The following is a 26,050-nucleotide window of genomic DNA, read 5'->3' as shown; positions in this document are numbered from 1 at the left end:
TCCAGCATGTCCGGCATGGTTTTCCCTGATAGTGGCTATGTGTCGATGTGTCGAGTAGCAAGATGCAAGCTGTGTGTGTGGGCTGAGACTGTGTATTGGGCATGATGTCCATGACTGTGTGGGTATTGTGACATGTGCCATCCCCATGCATCCAACGTTGGCCAGGCCCCCATTCTCTGCATCCACCGGACTCAAGCTTGCAGGACATGGTTCTGCCACCTGTCTACACATACCTGGGTGCCGCCCAGGACACTGGACATGATCCCTGACCTCTGCGCATGACTGTTGCTGTACTCAATGTGTCTGTCAGCACGGTTGTGCGGCCACCCCCTCAGCTGGTTGGGCCCATCACGGGTGTGTATGGTGCTCCATGTCTGTCTTGCCTAATACACTGTGACCCGTGTGTCCTGTGCCAGACTCAGGCCCCAGGGTGTGGATGGTTGGAGTCAAAAGAGAGCTCAGGCATGTTTAGACTTTACAACACACATGTAAGGTAATAATGCAACCAGCAGGCATCTTCTCTTCATGGTGTGAATTTTTATTTTGGGGGGGGGGGGGATAAAGTGAGGGGCTTTCCGGGAGTTTGGAATCCAAAGTTCAGTAGGGGAGTTGGTGTCCTTGCCATTGGAAATCCTCATAGACCATGCCACAGTCTTTGTCAACATTGGTCAGACAGTGACCAGCAGGGCCATGTGGCAGAGAATGTCTCTTGATGCTGTGGTGCTGTTGCTCCAGTGGGCCAGGTGCCAGGCCAGGTGTCCTGGGAGATGGTGATGTAGCGCCGACCCTCATGGTCCTTTCCGTGGACGACCCGGCCTCCTGCGGGGACCCTCAGCAGCAGGCCGTGACGATGTTTGGGATGCTCCGTCGGATGTCTCCTCCTCCTCCTGATCCCTCCCTGTGGGTGGTGATGTTCTACGCCGTCTGGCACAGGGAGGGTTGCCCATGTTGTCGGCCATCCGACGGAGTGTATCGTGAATCCCCTGGAACACCGTCACTTGCTCAGCCTGTCTGTCCTCCATCCTCCGTTGGTGTTGCAGTAGACAGGCATGTTGCTGGGCCTGCTGGGTCTTGATCCCCTCGAGGATGGACACAACCTGGGCCATGCCCGTGGTGTCCTGCCGGTATGTGTCCATGATGTTACGGACATGGGCAAATACCGGTTCCCCAGCCAACTGGTCAGGCTCGCGCCTCCGCCGTCCTCCACTCCCACCACCCCTGCCCACTTGCACCTGGCCTGCCCTTGTGGGTACATCGGGTCTCCGGGACCCCTGAGGGGTGGCATTGGCGTTGTCGCCTGCCTCCTCCTGGGTGCCCGGGACACCGTGTCCCTCCTGGCCGGCCTGGCTGCATTGTGGTGGTGGGGCAGGGATCCTGGGTGTCTCCTGGGATGTGGCAGGAGTGGGGGTGGTGGTTGGCACAGTTGTACCTGACGCAGGTGCTGCAGGTGGTTGAACACCAGAGGGGCCAGGTTGGTCGGGGTCGTCCACAGAGTGGTGAGAGTCGTCGCTGCCGGTGGGATCGGGCTCCCGCAGATCCGGGTCCTGTGAGTCTTCCCCCCCAGTGTTGGGGGGTGAACCACGACGTTGACCTGTGTGTGAGAGAGACAATGTTAATTTTGGTCCATGCAACATCCATGTTTCATCAGTTTCAAAGTTGGCACTTTTCCTCTTGGAATTAGGATCTGTCTTGCATTCCACTCACAGTGCACTTGTGCATGGGTGTGTCCCTTGGGCACCACTTTGGCCCCTTTAACTATGTGTGGCACAGTCTTACTTGCTGCGTCAAGTGTGACTGCAGTCAGCAGTGGAGTGGGCAGGTGTGGCGAGCCATGCATTGGCGCCTTCTGTGTAGCACTGTACATGTGCACATGGAGTGGATCCACACACTTATATAATGCAGGTAGCTGTCGTTGTGCTCGTGAACAGGTTGTGACATGGCCCTGTGTTTTGCCATGGTGAAGAGGGGGGGTTCTGGCACTGGCCACCCTTGGCTACATGCATGCAGTCTACCTGCTGACGAGCAGACATTCCCACACACCACACGGCTGATTTGCTCTCCCTGTGTCTCCCTCCCTCTCTGTCCCCCCTCCCTCCCTCTCTGTCCCCCTCTCCCTCCCTCTCTGTCCCCCTCTCCCTCCCTCTCTGTCCCCCTCTCCCTCCCTCTGTGTGTCACCCTCTGTCACCTCAGCCCAGCTTCCTAGACACACACTTTTTCCAGTCCTTTGAATGGCCCTTGGCTTGTTGCTGTGAGTTTGTTTCTGATCTCCAGGCACCCATTGGGTGTAGTGTCTGTGTGTGCGCTGCTGCTGTGGTTGTGTGTGCTGCCACTCTTTCACAGTGTTGGCTGTTCATTAGCTGCTGTCATGTGCAAAACAGTGCCTTCACCCCCATGTGTTGATGCAAGGCGTCCGCCATTTGCTGGCGAGTCTTTCCTGTGTGGGGACACACTGTTTGTCTGGCTGTGACCTGGGCCATATGGGCAGAGGGCATTGTTGTCTGCTTCTGAGTTGCACTATGTGATTTTTGGGGCCCACCCTCCCGCCATCCGGGTTACCGTGTCATGTGTTGGTGTCTTGTGTGGCCTGTGACTTGACATTGTCCAGCTGGGTGCATGGGGCATGGTGGCGGCAGTGGCATGTGCGTGTTCATGGAGTGTGGTTGAGTCATGCGATAGGTTGGGGTGGTTGCGTGCCTGTTAGTGATTTTGGTTGTGGATGAGGTCCCCCCATGTGAGGTGCGTTGTTCGTGTACTCACCCGGGTCTCGGAGTCCTCCTAATCCTTCGACTGCCTCCACCGGCTGTATGGCCATCACCCTCTCCTCCCAGGGCTGGTAGTGTACGGGTCTGCGGGAGGGCCCTCCTCCAGTGGCGTTGGCCTGGTTGTGTTCCTCCAGCATCTTGGCTCGGACCCTCCTTCGCAGATCGTACCACCTGGCTTGGCATTCCTGCCTGGTCCTTCTGGTGTCCGCAACAGCATTCACAGCATCGACGATGGTCTGCCACATGGCTGTTTTTGCTGCAATGCTGGTCTGTCTGACCAATGTTCCAAAGAGCTGTGGCTCGACTCTGAGGATTTCATCAACAAGGACCTCCAACTCTCGGTTACTGAACTTTGGATTCTTGTTAGTGGGCATGGTGAGGGGTGTGGGTGTGGATGGTGGGGGGTGTGTGTGGATGGTTGTGGGTGTGTGGGTGTGGTTGTGCAGGTGTGTGTATGTGAATGTGATGAGGGGGTTTTTGTGGAGGTGGTTGTGTGAAGGTGTGCAAGTGTAAGGTGTGGTGAGGCTTGTAGTATGGTTCTGTGGTGTCTGGCAGCAGTGAGTCTGTTGCAAAGGCTAATGGTTTGTGTGTGTGGGCCCTTTTTATTGGTCCATGGGTGGGTGTGGCTGTGTTTGAAGTTTGGGTGGGTGTGTTATAAGGAGTGGTGGTGTTTTGGGCCTCTGTTTGTTTTTGGCAGTTGCAGGTCAGTGAATGTGTATTTTTTAGTGTTTGTTGGCCATGTTTAGTGGCTTTGTGCCATTCGAATAGTGTATTCTTGTGTTGTTTTGTTTTGTCCTGGTTGTGTACGTGCGTTTTGAGCATGTGTACGGTGTGTACATGGGCCATTTGGTTGTACGGTGCTGTCCTTGTGTGTGGCTTGGTACGACTCGTACATGCGGTTGTGATGTTGGGGCCTGGGGTGCGCTCCGTACTTAGGAGGTTGTGTTGGGGGTGCGACGGGAACGTACTGGGGTGTACATAGACGGTGGTACGACACGTACAGGGGTGGGGGTACGAATTGAACGTACTAGGGTGTACATAGACGGTGGTACGACACGTACAGGGGTGGGGGTACGACTCGAACGTACTGGGGTGTACATAGACGGTGGTACGACACGTACAGGGGTGGGGGTACGAATCGAATGTACTGGGGTGTACATAGACGGTGGTACGACACGTACAGGGGTGGGGGTACGACTCGAACGTACTGGGGTGTACATTGACGGTGGTACGACACGTACAGGGGTGGGGGTACGACTCGAACGTACTGGGGTGTACATAGACGGTGGTACGACACGTACAGGGGTGGGGGTTCGACTTGAACGTACTGGGGTGTACATACATGGGGGTCGGACACGTACAGGGGTGGGGGTACGACTCGAACGTACTGGGGTGTACATACATGGGGGTCAGACACATACAGGGGTGGGGGTACGAATCGAATGTACTGGGGTGTACATAGACGGTGGTACGACACGTACAGGGGTGGGGGTTCGACTCGAACGTACTGGGGTGTACATACATGGGGGTCGGACACGTACAGGGGTGGGGGTACGAATCGAACGTACTGGGGTGTACATAGACGGTGGTACGACACGTACAGGGGTGGGGGTATGACTCGAACGTACTGGGGTGTACATTGACGGTGGTACGACACGTACAGGGGTGGGGGTTCGACTCGAACGTACTGGGGTGTACATACATGGGGGTCGGACACGTACAGGGGTGGGGGTACGAATCGAACGTACTGGGGTGTACATAGACGGTGGTACGACACGTACAGGGGTGGGGGTTCGACTCGAATGTACTGGGGTGTACATACATGGGGGTCGGACACGTACAGGGGTGGGGGTACGAATTGAACGTACTGGGGTGTACATAGACGGTGGTACGACACGTACAGGGGTGGGGGTACGACTCGAACGTACTGGGGTGTACATTGACGGTGGTACGACACGTACAGGGGTGGGGGTTCGACTCGAACGTACTGGGTCGGACACGTACCGGGGTGGGGGGTACGAATCGAACGTACTGGGGTGTACATAGACGGTGGTACGACACGTACAGGGGTGGGGGTTCGACTCGAACGTACTGGGGTGTACATACATGGGGGTCGGACACGTACAGGGGTGGGGGTACGAATCGAACGTACTGGGGTGTACATAGACAGTGGTACGACACGTACAGGGGTGGGGGTACGACTCGAACGTACTGGGGTGTACATTGACGGTGGTACGACACGTACAGGGGTGGGGGTTCGACTCGAACGTACTGGGGTGTACATACATGGGGGTCGGACACCTACAGGGGTGGGGGTACGAATCGAACGTACTGGGGTGTACATAGACAGTGGTACGACACGTACAGGGGTGGGGGTTCGACTCGAACGTACTGCGGTGTACATACATGGGGGTCGGACACGTACAGGGGTGGGGGTACGAATCGAACGTACTGGGGTGTACATAGACGGTGGTAAGACACGTACAGGGGTGGGGGTACGACTCGAACGTACTGGGGTGTACATTGACGGTGGTACGACACGTACAGGGGTGGGGGTTCGACTCGAACATACTGGGGTGTACATACATGGGGGTCGGACACGTACAGGGGTGGGGGTACGAATCGAACGTACTGGGGTGTACATACACGGGTGGGGGTGTACATACACGGGGGGTACGTCTCGGACGTACGGGGGCGGGGGGGAGTGTTGGGCACGTATGCGGGCACATGTCTCCATGGTTGCTATGGGAGTTCGGTGCGGACGGTGTTTTTTCCATACGGTTGTGACATCGGACGCACGGGATGGATCGTGATTCCTCGGTCAGACTTCACCTTTCACATTTGTACGGTAAATCGTCCGAGGACGTGTCGGACACATTTTCCGACCCGAGGATGTGTGGGAAATCATTCCCGATGCGGTTCGTATGGACTTTTTACCATGCGAATCGTGATTGCCAGTTCGTACGGCACTTGTACGATTCGTACGGTAAAAAGACCGGATACGAGTCGCACGGGGAATTTTTTTACCGGATCGTAATCGGCACCTGAGTGTTATTAAATACTTATGTTTAGGGTAGTTAGGATGTTTATAGTGTATTGATTGATAATGTTAAATGTTTTGGGTGTTTTTGAGGTGTTAGTAATGATTTAGTTACGTGTGGTTGTTTACTGGTTGTGACGTAGTTTTAGAAGTAAATATTGTGATTAAATATGTGTTGATTTAAATGATGTAATTGTATTTATTTCATGTATTTGGGTGTGATTGTCTGGGTGGGTATGTTTTGTTCTTTTTTCAGGTAAATGTTCATCGATGTTTTTTCGAAGACCAAGACGCGTTTTTTTTTTTTAAAGTGTGTGTTACTTGATTTAAGTAATATTGTTAACACACTTTTTAACTTTTTACGGGATTTCATGGAGCTTTTTTTTTTATTTTTTACTTCTTTTCGGGTTTTTTAGGGTTTGGATATTATGATGGAAAGAGAGACGTTATTTTTTTTTTTTTAGAAAGTGTGTTTTAGTTAATGAAACTAATAAAGTTATCACACTTTTTTTTCACCTGGATTTCCAGGAGCATTTGTTACTATTTTGACCTACTTTTCGGGTTTTGAGTGTTTCACGTTTTTGGATTTGTCGAGGATGGATTTACATTGGATGTGTTCATTTTTTCATTTTTGGTGGGGCAAATTTTTTATTATTACTATGGATTGACATACAAATGGAAGGAGTCTTGCTTGGTGGAATTCATCTTGTATGGCTACATCAATGGTAAGTTATATTTTGTTATAATTTGGGTGGGAAATGTTATTATAGTTTATTGTTATATATATTATATTTACAGAAATAATATTTAATTGTACATATATATTTTCTATATGAAAATGAAATGTATCTGACAATTATATATTATTTAGGAAAATATAGTATTAATATATGATTGCAATTGTTTATTGTATTGACCAATTTCTTTGATTAGCTGTGTGTATGTTAATTATAAAATGCTTTTGGCTATTAGTGATAGGTAGTCTAGGCCACTTGTTGATGGGTATAGGTTTACTTGACTTTGTAGTAGATCAAACATTTGTTTGGTTTGTTTAGTTAATTTAGGACCTATTTGAGTAACAGATTGTTGCATCCGTAATTCTTGGTAGCTTTGTTCTTTTTGTAGAGATTCCAGGAGTTTTTGTAGGGTAGGTTTCCCTCTGCTTGTAGTTGCTTGGAAGGCATTATGCCATCCTTCAACACTATTGTTTGTTTTGGATTGTTTATTTAAGGTACTCAGGTATACATTCCACCAAGGAATGTGGAACTTTGGTTGTCTTCTATGTCCTGATCGATGTAATCTTCCCACCCAGGTGTCCTCAAAGTAGTCTAGGAGTTGGCTTAATTTGTCTTCGTTCTTTTTGTAATAGGGACTTTCTATTAGAATATTATAGTGTTCTGCTACATCTGTTACAGGTACATATGCTAGTGCTATTAGTTTTTTAACCTGGTAGGCAAAAGTACTATCTGTAGCGTATTGTACACTTAGGGTGGACTTTTGCAGATGTCTCCATAGACTCTGGTTAAAATGATAATAGCAACCTTGGATTGCTGTGTGTGGATAATTTTTTAGTATTGAATTGATCATGGCTAATTCGAAATCAATAATTATTTTTTGTGGGAAATAATTATTGGTTTCTTCTTTAATTTTGGTTAACATTTCTATGTATGTTGTTTGCTGTTTATTTGGTAAGAGGACATAGATGAATGGAATGTTAGAATGTTGGTACAATCCATGCACTGTGTATAGTTGGTAGAATGGTTTTGGACAAACTTTAAAAGTTCCATCCATCATCCAAGTGTCACATTGTTGTAATTTCACTAAATTGTTTGCAGTAGCAAACATAATTATTCTTTTATCAGGAGATTTGTTATCAAAAACAATAAATGGTTCATTAGTGTGAGTTATGCTTAATTCTGGGGGAATGATTACTGTCTCAAATGTTTTAGGGGTAGGTAGAGTTTTGGTAGTTCGTTTTTTTTGTCTAGCAATAGTTCTTTTTAAACAATCAATTGGGGGTAATTGTGCTGATGCATGGTGTGGTATTTTTAATAATTGTTCTTTGAGTATTTGGGTGGTGGGTTTATCAGTGCTAGTACTTGCTTCTTTAATGTTTTCAAGAGCATTTCTAACTTCTATCTCTGTTATATTGGGGGGGGTGATTATGTTCTTTTACAGAAAGAACAGTGGTTTCTTTTGTAATAGCTCTACCATAGCATTTGTTTGAGTAGTATTTGCTACATTTCCAAAACATTTTCAGACCACTTTGCTTTTCTTGTGTATATACATAACCCATATAACATAACAACATTTTATTTTTTTGAGACGTTATAAATTCTGCACCTTCAGTCATGTTGTTCTGTATTATGCTAGGAGAGATGAAAAAATATTTTGTAAATATAAACAATGTTATAGATATTTTAAATATATTTAAATTTTAGTGAATATACTTACAATATTTAATTTGATGTGTTGAAAGATGTTAATTAGCTGATTTCAAGCTTTCAGTTGAATCTTGGAGATAGATTTTCTGTTGATAAGAGAAAAAAATTAGTTAATAGTTGGATACATTTTTTTGAATGTGATACTGTTTTAAGGGGAAAGTAACATTCTGGCTGCGTATTTTAGGCTGTTTAATGATTGAGGTTTATATACTTACTTATTTCTTTGGTCCAGTAGGTTATTGCGTAGAAGGTAGTTTTGGATGGTTCAGTGGTTTTCTGTAGAGGAGAGAAATAAGGAATAAATATGTTTTTGAATTATTTTTTTAATTAATACTTGAAGGTGGGTAGGAAACATTTAAAATATACTTACATTGATTAATATTAGAGTTGTGGGGATATCCAAAATATTTCTGTTTGTTTAGAAGGTATCTATAGAGGAGATATGAATGTAATTAAATAAAGTGTAGTACATTCATTTATAGAAATAGTTTCAGCTGTAGCATTCTAGATTTGTTGCTTTATCAATAGAGTTTAACTTACTTTCTGTAGTTGTAAAATTTTCTTTTGGACTGTAAATCTTCTTTCAGGAAACAGTTGAGTAGAGTTTCATCTTATTTCTTCTTTTCAGTTTGTCGTGTGAAAGAGATGTTGAAATGTAGTGTTTTTATAGTGTGCAATTAATTAGTTGCTTCATTTCATTGGTTTAATTTGAAATGTGAACATGTCATTGGTCCACCTTGATTTTTTTTTTATTTTCTGGCTGTTTGTTTCCATGTAAGGGAAACGCTAATTAGCAACTTATTAGTAGTAAGTTATTGTTTATTTGTAGTATTAAATGCTTTAAAGATATTTTTAAATATGGTTTAATGCATGTATAATAATTATAACATTATTTATGTCGTGAAATGTATTCATATTGTTTATGGAATGTTTATTTTTAAATGTATGTGTTTGAACGAAAATTTTAATGTTATTTAAGTGTTTTATTATGTATTACAATGTTAATGTATGTGTTGTGCTTAAAGTATATTTTCTTCATAGTTTTTTAGATAGTCGATATTGTGAAATATTCTATATTTTGGTTGTCTATATTTCTGATTTCGATAATTTTGTCATTTACATAGTCATTTAAGAGTACACGATAATTTTGTTCACGATATTTATAAGTTCGATATAATGATATACGATATTTTGTAAAGACGATATTGTGTACTCGATATTTTAGTATTTTCTTTAATAAGTATGGTGAGTCGATAATATTGTAGTCGATAATTTAGCAACGATATTTTAAGTAGTCGATGTTTTGGTAATCGATATTATGTCAGTGATCCGGCCGTGACAATGGCAGAAGTATGTTCTGAAAATGTAAAGTTAAAAAACTGCTGAGAGAGTAAATGGAATGTCGACCTCCATATGGAAAGTTATAACCAACACTTCTATAAGTCACTGGTAAGGCTAAAGGCAGGCTGATTAGCAGCCAAAATATTCCCTAGTTTATTTAAATCACGCCACATGTCACAATGTAAACTTAACTATACCCAAGAAAAGAGGGCCCGCACGAGAAGGAAAAAACAATAACATTCACGTTTTCAGACGTTTTAAAGTGAGTCCTTGAACATGAACACCGAATGCCAAATTTAACGGACTTCTTTTGGCCAATGAGTTGCCAATTATAATAAGGAAAACAAAATGAGAAATAAAACATTCACGACGAGATGGAGTTAAACCACCATCCTTTCCTTCCTCTTCAACAGCTGCGGCTAGAAATATGGAACTACAATCGTTCCATTAAAAGTTTACCGTACTTTAATTTTCAGGTGTTTGTTGAAGTTATTCCATTTCAAGAAATATCATTCATGGCCAGTCAGATTTATTGTATGAGATGGAATTAACTTATACTGTTTCTTTTACAGTCTAAAAAATGCCTTCTTAGATGTTGGTTGGACTCCTCGAGAAAGCCACTACTCACCAGAGCCAACTCGACAAGTACCCAACATCCTGGTCGGAGTGGAACACGTGTGGTCACCCACTGACCCTGACAGCTGAGCACTACAGCGTCAGGAATTGGAGAAATATTGACAGCAAAGTGAGGCAACAAGGCACAAGACGTCCAATAAAGGAAAATGACGATATGAGCGCTCTCAGTGCATCTTTCCGCTACACGATGACAGGCATCTTTGAAGAAGGAGTCCTCAGAATAAAAAAAGAGAAGCTAAAGCAATTCACCGCATGGCTTGCAATGTGCCTTATCATGGAGAGAGAAACCCCTATTAGTCAGAAAAGTGAGGCCAAATTCCACTAAATGGAACATGACAGACTTTTGAGTTATCAGGATGAAAGATTAAGAGATTTTCATCAATGTTAAAGTCACCTATCTTGGCACAATAAAAACAAACTGACCAGGGAAGCTTTGAGAGTCATGCTTCCAATCCATTGCGTGCAAAAACAAATCCCACAATCAACAGAAAATGGCTCAAGTTTGAAGAATACTGCACAAAAAAATCCACAAGTCAGTGTTGACATCTCTCCTTCCCACACTCCTAATCTGACAACTGTGCCCTAGCTCAAATCCATGACATGTCAGGAATTATTTTCCCTATCTGTTGATTTATTTCAAAAATCGGTTTCCTCACACAAACCATTATGTAACATTGGAGACGCCATCTCCCCACCCACCTCCTAACGGAGGAGACCTTCTGAAACAGAGGCACTAGCGGGCTCATTACAGCCTCACGAACCCTCAGGAAATGTCCCCACAGTATGAATGAAGGGCATGTACTTCTGGTAAAAAAAATTACTGTCTGGCTAACTTTCTCACCTGGACAGCTACCACCTTGCTTAAAGAAGGGTTTATTTGTTCCATCTTCTGGCTTGCAGAAACGTATATGCACTGTAGCACATGATGGACATCTGGGATTTTCACCACTTGTAAAAAACATTGGGGCATATCTACAAGGACGGCGATAAATAGACGCAAAGTGCGCTCAGCGCTTTTCTATTTATCGCCGTCTACCGCTTGATTATATTGCCCTGTTAGCGTGTTATTTCAAACGCGTTTACCCAGGGCGATGTAATTACCAGCAATAGCGGGGAGATCGTCGTTTTTCAGGGAACATCGCTGGTTTTCCAGCGATGTTCCCTGCAAAACGGCGATAACCTTGCTGATACGACCCACAGGGTCGTATCAGCACAATCCACCCCCATAATAGCTATGCCTAAGTCTGCATTTTAGCAGACGTTAGTTTCCGGCGAAAACAGCGGTTTTCGCCCAAAACTAACGTTTGCTAAAATGCGTTGGCAGCCATGTAAATATCGCGATGTGCACATCAGCGATATTTACAAGGCTGTCCTGCCCAGTGACGCCCACTTTGCATCTCATCAGAGATGCAAAGGGAAGCGTTGGGTAAAAGGGTGCTAACATGCGCTAATGCATGTTAGCACTCTCTTGTTAATAGGGCGATATTTTTATCTCCGCTTTCTTGGCTTTAAAAGCCAAAAAAGCGAAGATAAAGCCCTTGTAAATATGCCCCAAATACTTTTTTTCTGTTGACCAGGTATGGACAAAACTGTATCTGTCTTTATTGGAGAATGAGCCTGATGCATGGTTTCCGATAAACAAAGGAAAACAACCAACAAACCCCTATTTCCTGTACCACTTCCCATAGGTCCCTTGAACAAAGGGGCATATCTACAAGGACTGCGATAAATAGACGCAAAGCGCGCCTAGCGCTTTTCTATTTATCGCCGTCTATCGCTTGATTATATCGCACTGTTAGCGCGTTATTTACAACACGTTTCCCCAGGGCGATATAATTACCAGCGATTGCGGGGAGATCGCCGTTTTACAGGGAACATCGCTGGTTTTCCAGCGATGTTCCCTGCAAAACGGCGATAACCTTGCTGATACAACCCACAGGGTCGTATCAGCACAATCCACCCCCATAATAGCTATGCCTAAGTTTGCATTTTAGCAGACGGTCTGCTAAAATGCGTTGGCAGCCTTGTAAATATTGCGATGTGAACATCAGCGATATTTACAAGGTTGTCATGCCCAGTGACGCCCACTTTGCATCTCATTAGAGATGCAAAGGGAGGCGTTGGGTAAAAGGGTGCTAACATGCGCTAATGCATGAAAGCACCCTCTTGTTAATAGGGCGATATTTTTATCTCCGCTTTTTTGGCTTTAAAAGCCAAAAAAGCGGAGATAAAGCCCTTGTAAATATGCCCCAAAGTTGCTTTGGATTTTTCAGGTTCCTTCACTTTACTTCCTGCTGGTAAAATGTTTTAATTGTTCATTCCTAATTTTTAAGTGCTAATAGACCACTTTTCGAAGTGGATTTATTACTCATTTGTAGATTCTCCTAATATCAATGCTGCTATTAATTTCCTGCGAAAAGTGTTTTTGATTGACGATTGCCCAAAGTACCTAGTAACAGATAATGACAAGCATTTCGTATCAGGAGAATTGAATGCATTTATAAATAATATGGATATAAAACACTTGCTGGTTGCCTAAAACAGTTCTTCTTCCAATGGCCTCGTAGAAAAGGCAAATCGCATGCTCAAAGAAGGTATCCAAGCTGCTCTTGTATCTCATATGGATGTAGCCACTTTTTTTTAGGACACCGTGCCTACCAAAAATGAATGTGTCCTCATGTAACGCAACTGGTGCTATGTGAAGCGCTCTGATACCCGATACCTTCGGGTCAAGTTCGTGCTATATAAAACTCCGTAAAAAAAAGTCTGGGCATATGTGACTACCCCTTATTCCACTGCAGAAGTGTCACCTTTGAAAGGTTTCTGAGGAAGAGAAGCTAAAACCAAATTAATACCTGGTTGGTTATAGAACGCTAATGTGAGCAACATACAGAATTATTGGAGAACTGATGAGGAACAGCCCTTGAGAGTAAAACAAATTATGCAGAAACAATCTTATGATTGTAGAAGGAATGTGAGCAATGTTGAAGTTAAAGCAAATTATAGGGTTCGGATAGAGAAACCTGTCAGAGTGGTGAAAGGAGAAATTGATTAAAACTGGCAGAGCTTGTGTTCTGTTACAAGGAAAGGGGTGGTGGAAGAGGGACAGTGTGGTGCCCATCACTGATACCCAGGCAAAAATATACAACTGCACGTCTTACTGGTAGAGAGACTAATTCGATGTTGTCTATGGGTGTGTCCTGCTATGATAAGAGTGGTGAATTGAAACCAACAAAAGTGCCATATGTTCCAAATCCTTTGAGCTTCCAAGAAAAACAAATCGCGGCAAATACCAGTGTGGAAAAAATGGGGAAGCTGGAAGAAGTCGCAGTTCACCGACTGTGAGACAACCTGTTACATTGCAGGATTATAAAATGCCTAAAATGTTTTACTATATTTAGGTAATTGAATTTTAAAGTTTTATTTGTGTGAAGAGTTAATTAACCCCTTCGCTGCGGCAGGAATTCCGCCGCAGCGCTGGGGGGGTAGAGGGGGGGCAGCGCGGTGGCGCTGTGCTCATGACGGAGCCACTCCGTCATGAGCCACGGTTGAGCTGTGCTCATGACGGAGTGGTTCCGTCTTGACTCCGCCCACGGCGCTAATCGCCCGCACAGGCGGGGAATTAGCGCCGCGTGGGCGGAGCGGCCGCCAACGGCCGCGGCATGACGGAACCACTCCGTCATGAGCACACGGCAACCGTGGCTCATGACGGAATGGCTCCGTCATGAGCAGGGGAGGGGTTAAACACTGAATGATTCAATAGCATGATATTAATTTGTAGGGGCAGATTTACAAGCCCGTTGTGCTGCCAGTACATCACTTTTTGTGACGCACTGGCAGCTCATTTCTCTGCCCCATATTTACAACGACAGGAAAAGCCACCCTGCGTGGCTTTTCCTGTCCTTGTAAATACGGCCCTTTACACGCAGCACTTTGTGTGAAAGGGGCGTTTCATGGGTGTTGCTGTGGGTGTTCCCACGCAACACCCATGGAACCAGACACACTTCCAGATTTACGAGGAATCGTAAACCTGGAAGTGCGTCAGTATGCTACGCGTAGCGAGGCGCAACGAGGAGAAATGTTTTCATTTCTCCTTGTTTTTTTCCTCTTTCATTGTAAATGTGTCGCATTCCTGTGCTCTGAAAGTGCTGCAGTGTTGCGCGGCCAAAGGGCTTGCGGCGCTGCGCTGCAGCACTTTCTTGTAAATCTGCCCTGTAGACTGAAGCTGTACTGGGGTAATTGTATTCTATGGAATACTCAGGAGTTTCTGAGAACTGCTAGGACAGATCGGTATCCGGCAGGTCCTGAACCTTAATAGGGTGTTATTGCTGTTGTAGGTTCATACCTGCTGGATTAAAAGAGACCTAAAAGAACATTTTGTTTGTTGGATTCTTTGCCTGACCACCGTACTCACCGCAGCCTGTTCCTCATTTATCTTGAAATGAGAGCTACAGATGCTGCCAACTCATAAAACTAAACAAAACTTTGAATTTGTAACTATGGAACCATAATAACTAACAAAGAATGATTAGATTTGGGAAATATCCATCTGTCCAATGCATGCTTCTTCTAGTCCCAATCTAGACTCTGTTGTGTCCTTCTGTTTGCTTCAACTCTCCCCTTTGGGACTTGTGGACTGTTCTTGCCCTCTCTCCTCGTCACTATTTTGTATGCATATATGATACACTGTTCGCTTTCACCTGTCCACCCATCTGATCCATATGTAACCCCTCCAATGCCTCAGTAGATGACGTCATGGAAAGTTAGGCCATTTTCCTCTCCCCCGGATGCCTCGTTTAGTGCTTCTGACCTCACCCTAGGTGCCCCCCTCCCAGAATATTTATAGATTAACTGCTGAGGGTTGACTGGTTCTCCCTTCACCCCACTTTTACACCCTTCTCACGTACCCAGAACACTAATCTGTTCTCCCTAATGGGGCCTCTCCTGCATGGGCCCTGTATGCTACCGTCTCTCCTCCTCCCCTCCCCAGCGCTGCATCTATATAATAAGTGTACATTTTTCCGTGCAGAGAACATTTTGCAATTGTCAGTCTTATTGCTGACTGAGCCCTCTGTAAGTTGCAGGCACATGCAGGGCAATTAATGTGACTATTCTAACAACTTGCTTTTAGCTCAAGTGGATGAAAAACTACTATGGTGCTGTGTATAGAGTTGAGCACAGCTCTCAAAACCAATATGTCTAAAGGCAAATTAGCACATTCTGGGACAATACTATCTAGCAACTTGGATATTAAGAAGATTCATTTCAAAATTGTTATTCACCAACAATTAATGATTGTGTCTTGCATGGAAGCACAGGAACACCATTTTACTGGCATTGAATTGTTATTTCTACCTCCTGAGCATACACTGGTTTGATGTTTGGTTTGGTGTGCAACACCCATTGGGCTTAAAGGGCTTCGCCATGTCGCCTGCAGGGTCGAACAGACATTTTATTCCATTGGACATTTCCCAAGTGGGTCAGAGCCTTTGGAGCACAGTTTTGAAAGCACAGGGCTGCTCCTGGTGCCTCTGTGGCTTTCCCCAGTTTACCAGGGTTAACTGTACCAGGCAGAGAGGGATTCAAGAGAGAGGCAGAAAGAGGCTGGCGAGGGAGAGAGAGCACGAGAGGTCAGACAGGGAAAAAAGAGAGAGAGGATGGATGGAGAGATAGAGCGAGGAGAAGAAGGCAGCAGGGCTGATTTTAGCATCTTGGTTCCCCCAGTCCGGCCACTGTCGTGTGTCTTAGACTGGTCTGCTGCAGCTTCTAGGACACATAAAATGTTTTAAGTGATGTGTGGTTGAATGCACCAGAGATGAGGCCTCAATGGCAACCTCAAACAGTGTTTCTTAGCTCATCCATAGGCTGAAGTACCTGACTAAAGTATAGAAACTCTGATCCCAAGTACAATGGGAACGTGGAAGTGGCTAAAAAAGAACAACATTTTCTGCAACTATTTTGCTAACCTTTCGGTAAGTGCACATAAAATATAATGCACACACCTTAAATGAAAAATAAGTGCAAGTTAAAACAAAGGGTAGGAAATGCATTCTTTTATGTTAGGAAAGCTCTGTTGATTCATGCGATCACTGCAGATGCCTGTGTGTGTAAGACAGTCACCGTTCTGTATTCCTGTCTGGCACAATGGGAAACAGTGAGGTGCATTTATATTGCTACAAAGAAAGTCATTCATTTAAAATTATATTACACCCAGTATATGGCTGCTGCAAAATGTGCAAAGAGATTTAGATTTTTAGAAAAACACTGAAAAAGCCATAGGTTTCAGACACGTTATAGTTAGGAATTAGCATTTATAAAACCTTAGACATTCACTGAAAAAACCATAGGTTTCAGGGACGTTATCGTTAGCTGGACATTTCACTCGTACAAAACCATAGAAATTCCTTCATTATAGTTAGTTCTGCTAACTATAACTTCCGCGCCCGCAATGCACTGCTGATGATGTCACATGTTACATCATTCATGACATGGTCAGTGACATCACTGATGACATCACTGATGACATCTCAAATGACATCACTGATGGCATCACTGATGACATCATCCAGTGAATGTTGTTTTGTTTGATATTTAAATATGTATTATATATATAGCAATCTGCATTGAAGAATGAGTGGATATATAAATGTCTACCTAGAGGATTTAGTAGCTGTGTGATTGACAGTTTAAGTGAGTAATTAAAAGTGTCTCACTAAATACATGGGTTAGTGACTAAACTATGTGAATGTCTGTATCACTCTGTCTGTTGTTGTGTAATCTGCTGCATCAGTTGGTCACTAGCTACATGAGTGTCTATATTACTTATTGATTGGTTGGCTGAGTATTTGTATGGGAGACTGCGTGTATGTCTGGTTGAGTGGGAGATGTGTGACTGTGCATAGATGTATAAGTGGTTCATGGACTAGGTGTATGAGTTTAAGAGTGCATGTGGAAACAGTTGTTTAGGTGAGTGAGTGTGTTTATGGGTGTGTTGATGAGTGAATATATGTCTCAGTGGTACATCTGTAATGAAGTACAAAAATGAAAAGCAGTGTATGTGACCATTGGTGTATATAAATAACTATTAGCAAGAGTTAGTAATTGTTAGAGTGACTGTATGGATGAGTGTATACATGTAATAGTGATTTTATAAGAGAGTAAGTATAAGTTACTTTTTGTATGAATAAATGAGGTGTTGTGTGTATAACTGTGTATGTGAGTAAATGTAAGTGGGATTGATTCTTTGCATGAGTGAGTAGGATGACTGCATAACCGACTAGGATGACTGCTGATCTGTAAATGTCTATATAGGTGTATGAGTGCATTTGATAGTGTTCTATTGATTAGTGACTGCATGTATGAGTAATTCTGTGGGTGAATGGGTAGTTGTGTGTGTAGACCTAGGAATTAGTGAGTGGGTATGTAGTAACTGGTAATGGTATGTAAATGGTTTAAAAAATGGTACTCTGTATTGTATAGTGAGTGATCAAAGGTTATACTAGTATGTCATGAGGTATATTAGCTTGTCACATGGATGATGTCATCAGTGATCTCATCAGTGATGTCATTTGAGATGTCATCAGTGATGTAATCAGTGATGTCACTGACCATGTCATGAATGATGTAATATGGGACATCATCAGCAGTGCATTGTGGGCGCGCGAGTTATAGTTAGTAGAACTAACTAAAATGGAGGAATTTCGATGGTTTTGTACGAGTGAAATGTCCAGCTAACTATAACGTCCCTGAAACCTATGGTTTTTTCAGTGAATTTCAAAGGTTTTTTAAATGCTAATTTCTAACTATAATGTCCCTGAAACTTATGTTTTTTTCAGTGAATTTCAAAGGTTTTTTAAATGCTAATTTCAAACTATAACATGTGTAAACACGCCCCCTGGCGTGTTGTAAATTGGGGGATTAAGTCCCTTTGAGTCCAGAGGGTCCCTGCGGGCCCACCAGGTACCTCCAGTAAGCGCCACAGAGCTGTGTTGCAGAGGTGTTCTGAGGCCACGCTCTTTTTTACACCTCTCTGCAACGCAGTTCTGTGGTGCTTACTGGAGGTACCTGGTGGGTTAGTTGGCCCCCAGGGACCCTCAGGATTCAAGGGGACTTAATCCTCCAATTTACAACGAGCCAGAGGGCGCGTTTGCATGCTTGTTTTATCAGGCCCGCCCCCTCCCTGCACCACTGGTAAGTTGTAAGTTTGAGGATTAAGTCCCCTTGAATTCTGAGGGTCCCTGACGGCCAACTAGCCCACCAGGTACCTCCAGTAAGCGCCACAGAGCTGCGCTGCAGAGAGGTGGTCTGAGGCCACGCCCCTTTTTACACCTGCCTTACCGTTTAAGTGGCGAGCGATCTATCGGAGTTCAACTGTACTACTGCTTAGCATGTTCTGAATAATGTCTACATTTGCACAAACTGCCTGCAGAAATATCCATGACAAAACTTTTAAAAAGGACTGAGGCACTTTCATAGGTCTGAATGGAGGGCTCAATTATGTGACATTGCTCTAGTGAAATACTTTTCCTAAGTCTAGAGGCACGGAAACAAACTATGCTAAAAGCGAAAGCGTGAAACTGCAAACAGACATCTTTGTAAAGGAGAATACGAAAGGAGGCACTGCATAAATTCCTCATCATGTAGGGGGTCGTGCTGGGGTAGTGTTTTAGGGTTCAGGGTAGTGCAGCGGTATTTGTCTAGTGTAGGGGGTCGTGCTGGGGGTAGTGTTCTAGGGTTTAGGGTAGCGCAGTGGTGTTTGGTTAGTGTAGGGGTCATGCTGGGGGTAGTGTTTTAGGGTTTAGGGTAGTGCAGTGGTGTTTGTGTAGTGTAGGGGGTAATGTTTTAGGGTTTAGGGTAGTGCAATGTTGTTTGGGTAGTGTAGGGGGTTGTGCTGGGGGTAGATTTAAGGTTTAGGGTAGTGCAATGGTGTTTGTGTAGTATAGGGGTCATGCTGGGGGTAGGGTTTTAGGGTTTAGGGTAGTGCAGTGGTATTTGTGTAGTGTAGGGGGTCGTGCTGGGGGTAGGGTTTTAGGGTTTAGGGTAGTGCAGTGGTGTTTGTGTAGTGTACAGGGTAGTGTTTTAGGGTTTAGGGTAGTGCAGTGGTGTTTATGTAGTGTAGAGGGTTATGCTGGGGGTAGTGTTTTAGGGTTTAGGGTAGAGCAGTGGCATTTCGGTAGTATAGGGGTCGTGCTGGGGGTAGTGTTTTATGATTTAGGGTAGTGCAGTGGTGTTTGTGTAGTGTAGGGGGTTGTGCTGGGGGTAGATTTAGGGTTTAGGGTAGTGCAGTGGTGTACATGTAGTGTAGGGGGTCGTGCTGGGGTTGTGTTTTAGGAATAGGGTAGTGCAGTGGTGTTTGGGTAGTGTAGGGGGTTGTGGTAGGGGTAGATTTAGGGTTTAGGGTAGTGCAGTGGTGTTTGTGTAGTGTAGGGGGTAGTGTTTTAGGGTTTAGGGTAGTGCAGTGGTGTTTGGGTAGTATAGGGGGTCATGCTGGGGGTAGATTTAGGGTTTAGGGTAGCGCAGTGGTGTTTGGGTAGTGTAGGGGGTTGTGCTGGGGGTAGTGTTTTAGGGTTTAGGGTAGAGCAGTGGTGTTTGGGTAGTGTAGGAGGTCGTGCTGGGGGTAGTGTTTTAGGGTTTAGGGTAGCGCAGTGGTGTTTGGGTAGTGTAGGGGGTCATGCTGGGAGTAGTGTTTTAGGGTTTAGGGTAGCGCAGTGGTGTTTGGGTAGTGTAGGGGGTCGTGCTGGGGTAGTGTTTTAGGGTTTAGGGTAGCGCAGTGGTGTTTGGGTAGTGTAGCGGGTCGTGCTGGGGGTAGTGTTTTAGTGTTTAGGGTAGCGCAGTGGTGTTTGGGTAGTGTAGGGGGTCGTGCTGGGGGTAGTGTTTTAGTGTTTAGGGTAGCGCAGTGCTGTTTGGGTAGTGTAGGGGTCGTGCTGGGGGAAGTGTTTTAGGGTTTAGCGAAGCACAGTGGTGTTTGGGTAGTGTAGAGGGTCGTGCCTGGTGTAGTGTTTCAGGGTTTAGGGTAGCCCAGTGGTGTTTGGTTAGTGTAGGGGGTCGTGCCGGGGGTAGTGTTTTAGGGTTTAGGGTATCGCAGTGGTGTTTGGGTAGTGTAGGGGGTCATGCCGGGGGTAGTGTTTTAGGGTTTAGGGTAGTGCAGTGGTGTTTGGGTAGTGTAAGGGGTCGTGCTGGGGATAGGTTTAGGGTAGTGCAATGGTGTTTGTGTAGTGTAGGGGGCAGTGTTGGGGGTAGTGTTTTAGGGTTTAGGGTAGCGCAGTGGTGTTTGTGTAGTGTATGGGGTTGTGCTGGGTGTAGTGTTTTAGGGTTTAGGGTAGTGCAGTGCTGTTTGTGTAGTGTATGGGCTAGTGTTTTAGGGTTTAGGGCAGTGCAGTGGTGTTTATGTAGTGTAGGGGGTCATGCTGGGGGTAGTGTTTTAGGGTTTAGGGTAGTGCAGTGGTGTTTGGGTAGTGTAGGGGTTCATGCTGGGGTAGTGTTTTAGGGTTTAGGGTAGTGCAGTGGTGTTTGTGTAGTGTAGGGGTCGTGCTGGGGTAGTGTTTTAGGGTTTAGGGTAGTGCAGTGGTGTTTGTGTAGTGTAGGGGGTCGTGCTGGGGGTAGATGTAAGGTTTAGGGTAGTGCAGTGGTGTTTGTGTAGTCTAGGGGGTCGTGCTGGGGTAGTGTTTTAGGGTTTAGTGTAGTGCAGTGTTGTTTGGGTAGTGTAGGAGGTCATGCTGGTGTAGATTTAAGGTTTAGGGTAGTGCAATGGTTTTTGGGTAGTGTAGGGGGTCGTGCTAGGGTAGTGTTTTAGGGTTTAGGGTAGTGCAGTGGTGTTTGGCTAGTGTAGGGGGCGTGCTGGGGGTAGATTTATGGTTTAGGGTAGTGCGGGAGTGTTTGTGTAGTGTTTGTGGGTTCGTGCAGTGGTGTTTGTGTAGTGTAGGGGGTCGTGCTGGGGGTAGATTTAGAGTTTAGGGTAGTGCAGTGGTGTTTGTGTAATGTAGGGGGTCATGCTGGGGTAGTGTTTTAGGGTTTAAGGTAGTGCAGTGGTGTTCGGGTAGTGTAGGGGGTCGTGCTGGGGGCAGATTTAAGGTTTAGGGTAGTGCAGTGGTGTTTGGGTAGTGTTTGTGGGTTCATGCTAGTGGTAGTGTGTTATGGTTTAGGGTAGTTCAGTGGTGTTTGTGTAGTGTAGGGGGTCATGCTGGGGGTAGTGTTTTAGGGTTAAGGGTAGTGCAGTGGTGTTTGGGTAGTGTAGGGGGTCGTGCTGGAGGTAGATTTAGGGTTTAGGGTGGTGCAGTGGTGTTTGGGTAGTGTAGGGGTCGTGCTGGGATAGTGTTTTAGTGTTTAGGGTAGCGCAATGGTGTTTGGGTAGTATAGGGGGTCATGCTGGGGATAGTGTTTTAGGGTTAAGGGAAGTGCAGTGGTGTTTATGTACTGTAGGGGGTAGTGTTTTAGGGTTTAGGGTAGTGCAGTGGTGTTTTTGTAGTGTAGGGAGTCATGCTAGGGGTAGTGTATTAGGGTTTAGGGTAGTACAGTGGTGTTTGGGTAGTGTAGGGGGTAGTGCTCACCAGGGAGTTAACTGGAAGTTTACTGCTTGTATTGAAAGTGATTGTTCAGTCTGCATGTCAGAAGTTTCTAATTAAATAGAAGAGGATTTGAGATCTCTCTTAAAACATGCCCTAATTTTTCTTTCTACAGCACTAACCATAATTTCTATGACAAAATGAATCCCCTCATTTTGTTCCTTTTTAAATTAAATGTTTTAAGTGTTACCAGTTTATTCCAATCAATATGGCTTCAGGTGTGCCATAATTTTGTCATAAGTAAGACTGTTAGCGCTCTGGTTGTTCTTTAGAACACTCTGGGAAGCTGCAGTAGAACACAAAGGAATCAACTGACAGGCTGCTCCTGTTGAAATATAGCAGGAAGATATTTGAGATCTCACTTAAAACATGTCCTAATTTTTCTTTCTACAGCACTAACCATAATTTCTAGGACAAAATGAATCCCCTCATTTTATTCCTTTTTAAATTAAATGTTTTAAGTGTTACCAGTATATTCCAATCAAGATGGCTTCCGGTGTGCCATACGTTTGTCATAAGTAAGGCTGTAAGCGCTCTAGTTGTTCTTTAGAACACTCTGGGAAGCTGCAGTAGAACACAAAGGAATCAACTGATAATCTCTGCCCTTGTTGGATGTACATGTTTTACTGAGAATGTCAGACTTCATTCTCACATGACTGAGAAAGATAATGTGAATTTACAGAAAATATGCACTCATTTTAGCTTGGGAGCACCTTCCAAACCTCTATGGGACAAGCATGAGAAAATAGTTTTCACTCAAACATGATTCATGATATCCCAGCAGAAGGTTTTTCACAAGGTAAAATCACCTTAGAACACACCACAATTCCTAAAATTAGTATGGTACCATCAACAAATGAATTCTAATGTAACTAAAGTCTGTTATTACCTTTTATAGTTCACCTTTTGGTGACCCTCAAAAGCTTCTATTCACTACAATGCATTTCAATGGGGTGCTATCTTGTATATTGGCCCCAAGATGGCTGCCAGCAATTCCGCCCAGATATTGATATTTTTTCTTTTTATAATTTCTCATGAACTACTGAACGGATTTACACCATTTAACAAAAAAGCACCTTTCAGAACCAAGGGCTACCTCTTTGCCAAATTTGTGGTAATTCCGTTCAGCAGTTCGGGCTGTAGCCGCGGCTAAAGTTTCCTATGGAAATTGCATGGGGAAAACACGTTTTGGGATCCCCCTCTTCTCTCGGCCCCCGCTTGCCGAACCATGCCGAAACTTTCAGGATAGGAGTGGACCGGAGCACCACACGAGTTTTGAACGTTTCGCGAAGATTCGTCGACCGGCGCCAAAGTTATTGGAAATAGAATGTTGCGGATTTCCTATGGAAAATAGATCCTAACTATAACTACCTACTGGCGACCACCAGTAGGTAATATATATATATGGAATATAATGAAGGAATTGATCAAGTGAGCGTGAGCCAAGCGGCAGACAGAGCGGAGTTAGACATTTCTACAACTCTCCGAACGCCATTTAAACCTAAATCGGTTTTTAACCCCATGATGCCAAGAGACAATATTGACATTTTCTCTGATAAAGTGATTACTGATTTAAAGAAACTGGCAATCAGTAGTAGTAATGAATTTCAACAGAACTTAAACAAACAGGCTACACAATACACAACGGTTATGCAGAAAATTAAAGAACGGACTGACATTGTCATACGTTGGTCAGATAAAGGAGGGAATGTGGTGTTGTGGCCCATTGAAATGTACAATCGAGAAGCTTTGTCACAACTCTTGGACAAGAATTGTTATACTCGAATAACAGCCACAAATATAATCAGTATCAAGGAAAGATACCACGGCTGTTTATATGACTGGAGAGGCAAAGGTCTAATTTCAAAATCAGAACTTGAATACCTAAAGAATGATTATCCTATCACTCCGCAACTTTATCTACTTCCTAAAGTCCACAAGAATGCAGAATGTCCACCGGGCAGGCCCATCATTTCTGCCATTGGAAGCCTTTTCGAAAACACCAGCAAATACATAGATTATTTTCTTCAACCGTTTGTGCAAACATTACCTGCATACTTAAAGGACACTGGGGACTTTTTGAGGAAGATTTTCGATTGCAATTGGCAAAATGAGTTTGTGTTTATGACATTAGACGTTCAAAGTCTTTATACAAGCATTAGACACAGAGACGGCTTGAATGCAGTGAAATACTATCTCAGCACGAGAAACATCGGTCTCCACCAACACACTTACATGTTGTTAAATATGATTGAATGGTGTCTAGAAAATAACATTTTTTTGTTTGACAGACTCCTGTACAAACAACTACAAGGCACTGCGATGGGTACTTGCTTCGCCCCCAGCTATGCTAATTTGCATATGGGCTGGTGGGAGGAGCAAGTACTCATGCAAGAATTTTCTACAGTAATGTCACAAAATGTAGTGCTATACCAGCGCTACATAGATGACATTTTTATTTTGTGGAGAGGTGCTGAACAGGAAGCTATCGATTTCGCTACTAGACTAAATGTAAATGATTTGAACTTGAAATTTACGTGTACTACTAGTACGACATCCATAGTATTCCTTGACCTAGAGCTTTACATCAGTGCAAACAAAGTTCAGTCTCGCACATTTAGGAAAGCGACATCGGGGAATGCAATTTTACACGTCCAGAGTTTTCATCCAACTAAACTAATAGAAAGCATTCCCTATGCTGAATGTCTACGAATGAAACGGAATTGTAGTACCACAGAGAGCCTACACGTTTCTACACATAATTTATTCACGAGACTCAGTAAGAGAGGCTACAAAGCACAAACCTTGAACAAAGCTAAACAGAAGTGTACAAATACCACCAGAGAAAATTTGATCTTCAAAAAGTCAGAAGCAAAGACGGTTCAGGAAGTTCAAACCCCTAGATTAGTCACAGGGTACAACCTGTATCATAACAATCTAAGAAAAATCTTGTATAGACACTGGCCGTTAGTTCAATGTGACCCCGTCATAGGCTCCTTATGTACCAAGCTCCCGCAATTAACATTCAGGCGGGCTAAATCTATGAAAAGTGAATTGGTTGTCAATGCCCCTGTAAGTGAGAAAGGTAGCAGTTGGCTAAAAGCACAAAAGGGATTCTTTAAGTGTACAAAATGCAAAGCCTGTAAACACGGGGAAAATACTACATCAGTCCCTACCCCCCTTAGGAAAACTCCGTTTGTAATTCGTGAGCACTACACTTGCAAGACAGAGTTTGCGGTGTATGTGCTACGATGTACATGCAACAAAATGTACGTGGGTAGCACAATTCACCCCGTAAATGTTAGGATACTACAACACCTGAGGGCAATTAATAACGATGACCCAGCATACCCAGTGGCCCGACATATAAATACAATACACGGAGGAAGATCAGAAGATCTTAAATACTTTGTCATTGACAGTGTAAAAAAGAACGTCAGGGGAGGTAACAGGCAGATGCTGCTGCGGAAATTAGAATCCAGGTACATAATCTCATTGGATTGTAAAATTCCAAATGGCATGAACGCAGATGAAGCATTGAGTACACATTTGTAATCCCCTAGTGCTGCAAAAATATAGACTTGTTTTATTAATCGCTTTATGATGTAAAGTTGCTGTTCGCTTTGAAACCCCTGTGAGATCTCTCAGGAAATGTAATGAGTTTCATTTGTTCCAAACCTCCCCCCCCCCCTTTTTTCTTTTATTCCGCTGACTATAGCCTTTGAGTCTAGTTTCAGTTTTCTGTAATTTTTTCATTTGTTAGAATATCGGATTCACGTAATCAGGCCAACTGTTCTAATTTCATTATTGACAATATTTTGTTCTAATTAATTCTATTGATCACTGCCCACTTGGGCTTAACGATCAAAAATGTTAAAAATGTTACAAATGTTACAAATGTTAAAAATGTTTTGAAGGTAATACACCAAATTTAATTACTCTTCTTGAAAATAATGCAACAATTATTCATAGTTGACCGTGTTTAACACATGTTGTTAATGTGTATCTAATGTTTTATTGTTTTTTACGTGAGTCAACCATTAGTGTTTCACTTACCTTAAGAACTCTTCTATGTCCTTTACTAACCTTATGTCACCAAGGCAACCACTTACGTTTGACATAAATGTTGAAAACTGAGATAGGACTGTAATTGAGTGAAAAAATTGGGAAAGTGAGCAAGGCGGACTCGTCCGCCGAAACGCGTCTTGGTTTTGGACCGTTGTTGATGGAATAAATATCTTTGGAACCATCCCACGGTGTCAGTGC

The sequence above is a fragment of the Triturus cristatus genome, chromosome 7, assembly GCF_964204655.1.
Source record: "Triturus cristatus chromosome 7, aTriCri1.1, whole genome shotgun sequence".
NCBI lineage: Eukaryota > Metazoa > Chordata > Amphibia > Caudata > Salamandridae > Triturus > Triturus cristatus.
The sequence above is the reverse complement of the archived record's forward strand: the minus strand, read 5'-3'. Positions refer to the sequence as shown.